Genomic DNA, 6000 nt, shown 5'->3' with positions numbered 1-6000 from the left:
TTTTGCAGAGCAAAGCACATTGTTACTGGTTGCTCTTCGGTGTTATTATTAATTTATGTACCGCCAGTGAAGCGGTGAAAGTCCGATCAAAATCAATAAACTAGTCACGTTTGTGGCACCCCGGCCCATTTCAATCCCATCGGCGACCGGAAATGAGCAGCAAGCGAAAATATCCATTTGCAATTTGTTGCTGCCGATTAATGAAGACCGAACGAAATCGGGCGAAAGAAATCGTCTAATTTATGTGCACTCATCAAAATGGCGCTAATTGAAAATTAGCCTGTTATCGCGCAATTATCTGGACGCATCCTTTCTGCACATGTGACTCCACTGCCAATTTGGTCCCGTTCTTCGCTGCTCATCGAGGGGAAATTCAATTTCCATAGCCGATAGATAAGCCGCCAAAGTCGGATGCGGCCTGGCCCTGCCATGGGTTTATATATTTTGATTTGTGCGAACAGAGATTTCCTGCCCCAACTGCCAGCAGATAAACGTGGCTAAATTAAGAGGCACCCTTCTCCAGATCTCGACGGAGTTAATAGACCATGGGCACGTTAAATTTATGGCCAATAAGCGAGGCTTCGATGCTGCGGCTAGAGGCACAGGGCGTGGACTGGTTCCATAATGGTGGGGCGATGAGATTGCAATTGCCTGAACAATGTTGAAAGGGACTTAACAGATTGTTGCCGCAGATATGGTGTTTAATGGGCAACCGAAGAAGGGATCCGTTGGGGTAGTATGTTCCCCAATAAGGGGGCAAGGGAAATCCAGCTGTTGGAACGTGAATAAGATTCGTTTGAACGATATTTATTCATATAAATAATAAAAACAACTATTTTATGCAAGCACCTTAGACAAAAATAATATTTTTTTAAATTCGTATCAGTATGAACAGCGATTTCTACCAATTATTTTAATATTTCATTTTCTAACAAGTTGAAGTTGACCCGAACATCAAAATAAAATATTTCGAATGTTAAGGATTTTCTGTATAACTGTTATATAATACAAGCTTTTTACTCCGCGACTATGTCCGCGTTTAAAAAACTGTTTTACCCCATTATGCCGCCATTAAAATATTTCAAAATTAAAAATATTAAAAAAATGGTCTAGAAGTGCAGTTTTAGGTTTCTTTTGTAAAATCCATTGGAAATATAGAAAAATCGCACATGAAAATGTCTTAAAAATGTGACCCTCCTTTAAATTTAATATTTGAATGTAGAATTTTAGGGAATTCCACAACAAACTCAAAGAGGAATCCAACCCAAGTAATGGAATCTAGAGGTTCAGTTATGGGGTCCCTTTTTAAAAGTCATTGGAAATAACAGACATGAAAATGGCCTAAAATTTGGACCCTCTTTTCAAAGAACAATTTGAGTGCAGACTATTAAATAATTCAATTACAAACTCATAAAGGTATCCCACATGTAAATCGGAATCCAATAACTCAAGTTATAGAATCTAGAAGTTCAGTTTTGGGGTCCCATTCTGGAAGTCATTGGAAATACAGAAAAATCAGACATGAAAATGGGCTAAAACTTGGACCCTCTTTTCGAAGAACAATTTAAATGCAGATTATTAAATAATTCAATTACAAACTCATAAAGGTATCCCACATGTAAATCGGAATCCAATAACTCAAGTTATAGAATCTAGAAGTTCAGTTTTGGGGTCCCATTCTGGAAGTCATTGGAAATACAGAAAAATCAGACATGAAAATGGGCTAAAATTTGGACCCTCTTTTCAAAGAACAATTTGAGTGCAGACTATTAAATAATTCAATTACAAACTCATAGAGGTATCCCACATCAAAATCGGAGTCCAATAACTCAAGTTATAAAATCTAGAAGTTCAGTTTTGGGGTCCCATTCTGGAAGTCATTGGAAATACAGAAAAATCAGACATGAAAATGGGCTAAAACTTGGACCCTCTTTTCGAAGAACAATTTGAATGCAGATTATTAAATAATTCAATTACAAACTCATAAAGGTATCCCACATGTAAATCGGAATCCAATAACTCAAGTTATAGAATCTAGAAGTTCAGTTTTGGGGTCCCATTCTGGAAGTCATTGGAAATACAGAAAAATCAGACATGAAAATGGGCTAAAACTTGGACCCTCTTTTCAAAAAACAATTTGAATGCAGATTATTAAATAATTCAATTACAAACTCATAGAGGTATCCCACATCTAAATCGGAATCCAATAACTCAAGTTATAGAATCTAGAAGTTCCGTTTTGGGGTCTCATTCTGGAAGTCATTGGAAATACTTAAAAATCAGATATGAAAATGTGCTAAAATTTGGACCCTCTTTTCAAAGAACAATTTGAATGCAAATTATTTAGTAATTCAATTACAAACTCATAGAGGTATCCCACATCAAAATCGGAGTCCAATAACTCAAGTTATAAAATCTAGAAGTTCAGTTTTGGGGTCCCATTCTGGAAGTCATTGGAAATACAGAAAAATCAGACATGAAAATGGGCTAAAACTTGGACCCTCTTTTCAAAAAACAATTTGAATGCAGATTAATTAATAATTCAATTACAAACTCATAGAGGTATCCCACATCTAAATCGGAATCCAATAACTCAAGTTATAGAATCTAGAAGTTCCGTTTTGGGGTCTCATTCTGGAAGTCATTGGAAATACTTAAAAATCAGATATGAAAATGTGCTAAAATTTGGACCCTCTTTTCAAAGAACAATTTGAATGCAAATTATTTAGTAATTCAATTACAAACTCATAGAGGTATCCCACATCAAAATCGGAGTCCAATAACTCAAGTTATAAAATCTAGAAGTTCAGTTTTGGGGTCCCATTCTGGAAGTCATTGGAAATACAGAAAAATCAGACATGAAAATGGGCTAAAATTTGGACCCTCTTTTCAAAGAACAATTTGAATGCAGATTATTTAATAATTTAACTACAAACTCATAGAGGTATCCCTCATCAAAATCGGAGTCCAATAACTCAAACTATGAAATCTAGAAGTGGAGTTTTGGGTGCCATTCTGGAAGTCATTGGAAATTCAGAAAAATCGAACATTATACCTTTGCGCTGATACCTTTTGTAGTAGTCGTTTATATATCTTGCTATAAAAACTGTTGATAACTAATTTATAGGATTACAATTACAATTGGAAAATGTGTCGACCACAAAAATACAGAAATCTGTTTCAACCAAATTTAATACAATGTCTAACCATCCCTTTATAGTCGGGATATCTGTATATCTGCGGTTTGTTTTTCACACTTTTGAAAACCCAAGACCAGCACTTTTAATGCTCTATTGGTTTTGGGAACTCCCCGGGTGTGTTTTTCCACCCACTTCTTATCTTAATCTTTATCCAAAAATGTCTTCCCTAGAAAGTGGGTGACTGCGTGTTCGTTCGTGTTTACAAGGCCTATTTCAATTCATTTTGGCCGGGATGCCAACAAATTGGACAACTTAAAGAGCTCATCAAATTAACTACACGCATCTGTAGAACTTTTGGCCATTTTCACTTGTTCTACATATTTATTATTATCTTTTTCTCTTCCTCTTCCTCCCCGGGTGTTTGTGTGTTTTGTTCCTCTTCTCGATTTCGTTTTGTCAGTTTTGTTGGTCCTTCCTCCTCTGTTATCCTTGCTGACATGACATGAACTGTAGTTTATTTATTATTTCTCTGTGCCTCATTCTTCTTCTGGCTTCTTTTCAGTTTATTTATATCCTTGACGCATGCAAACATGTGTGTGTGTGTGTGTACGCATTTATGTATGTATGCGAATCAGGTCATACACTCAAACACTCACAGGCACATTTATATGTATGTCGTGTAGTTTATTGTCAATTGTTTGTGGCATTTATTTCGCAATTGTTTTCCTTTATTTTGTCACTTTATTTGCTCTGCCGGTGCCTCTGTGCCAGCTTTTGTTCATTTATTTATTTATTTGATTAGTTTTTATTGCTCGACAATTTTTCGTGCATATGATATAAACTGTATCTTCTTCTTTTCACGTCAGTTTTTGTCAGATACTCGAATGCATATTCTTTGACCCTCTTTTGAATCATCTTTTTGAATTTCACCAGAAAATGTTTTAGGCTAAACTGCTTCAAAAATAATTTTTTGTTAAGAAACCTTTAAGAAGTTAAAAAGTGTTTTAAAGCGTATAGTCGTAACTTTACTTTTAAAAATTCATTGTATACTTTTTAGTAAAAGCTTGGCTCTACTTCTTTCCTACGAAAAACAAATTCGAGAGCAGTTTCCACTTGATATCAAGAACTTGTCTTCTCAAATAAGTGGGAGGACAAGTTCTCAAATAAAGAACATTTCTTCCGTTCTACAAACTCGAGAGCAGTTGCTACTTGATATCAATAACTTTTCTTCTCAAATAAGTAGGAGGACGTGTTCTCAAAAAAAGAACATTTCTTCCGTTCTACGTTTTCTTGACTGCATAGAATTTTGCACATTTTCTGTACGTGTATTATTGTCAATTATAGCAAACTAGAGATACTTAGAGGGCAGATGAAAAAACATCAGTGCTTAAATTACACATCCATCTGGCCCATTTGCTAGGCGGATAATTCATTCATCGTTTGACCATCGTTTAACCATTTCAAAGTCAGTTGCCGGCGAGGACTCCATCATATGGTCTGCACAAACACAATAAAGGTCCTTCCGCAAAGATCCCCAACCATTTACCCTATTCTCCTGCAATGGGATTGCATTACTTTGACTGCAGCGGGCAGAGGTGGAGTTGGGGGCTTAAGAGCGGAACTCTGGCTGTCAGGATAGCCATCCATCCTATGATATTTGGTCGCCCAGTTGACTCCTTGCCCCACAGTCGATTGAATTGCCATGCGGCACGTGCAACACGAATGAAGTCCCTGCATTCGTCCTGCGCATACAAAAGGAGGCCTCCTCCCCGGTTCGCTAAAAGCTGATGATGATTGGGAAAAGCAGGAGGTGGGCGATACACTGAGTAAAACGAATCAAAATTATTGGCTAAGATATTAGTTATATTAAAATATTGGTTATATATTGTCATACTTATTTTATATTTTTTTATAGAGGGGCAGGGGATAAATCTTTAATTAATCGATAATTGCCATCAATCGGTATAAGAATCGATTAAAAATCTATAGCAGCCCTAAACTCTTTTTTCAAGGGAGCCATGTTTTCAAAATATTTTTGAGAGAAACCTCAAATATCGAATATTGAAGAGTTTTTTCCAGTTTTAATTTCAGAACTAAGATTTATACTCCCTACCTAATTTTGTATGCATGTTATTTGTTCGTAAACTTTAAATTTGTAAAAATATAACCTTTACGTACATTAAGCAATTAAAAATATTAAGAAGATTAAGATGGAAATATTGGTTTTTAACGATTTTGTGAAGGTGTATCAACGGGCTATATAGGCGGAGATGGGCACAACTTCAACGCGTGGCTCCAACTCAATTATCAAACTTTTGGCTGCCAATCCGGGAACCCGCGAACCACCTGCCGTTGGATCCGGAATCTCCACACTCCGCCCAGAGAGACTGGACCAGACGTGTGGGTTCGAAACAAACGGAAATGGATTTTTGATTGAGTGCACAATAAAATGTGAAATGCATTTTACAGACCGAAACAAGAGCAATACATAAAATGAAACAATATAACTCCGCAAGAGGAGTTTAGTCGTGTGTATTTTATTATATTTCAGCATGCTGAACAAAAAATAGATGCATCCACCGGCGAAAAAAAATCATTTAATTTGGTAGACCGTCCATCATGAAAGTCCATTTATTTCATTACAAAGTGCATAGGTTTTAGCGGATCCCTTTCCATCGTTTTGCTCCCTGCTGGATATTATCTCCCGGTTGCTGATGGCTCCTTCTGCCATCGACTTTATAGCGCATATTTGGCCAATTTATTGGCCTCATGGCTAACAAATTGCAAACACACAATGGCTATGGGAAAATTATTGCGCCGTTCGTTCGATTGGATGCAATGAAAAAGTTTTCCCTCCTTT

This window comes from Drosophila suzukii, chromosome 3, assembly GCF_043229965.1.
Source record: "Drosophila suzukii chromosome 3, CBGP_Dsuzu_IsoJpt1.0, whole genome shotgun sequence".
Classification (NCBI taxonomy): domain Eukaryota; kingdom Metazoa; phylum Arthropoda; class Insecta; order Diptera; family Drosophilidae; genus Drosophila; species Drosophila suzukii.
Note: the sequence above shows the minus strand (reverse complement) of the source record.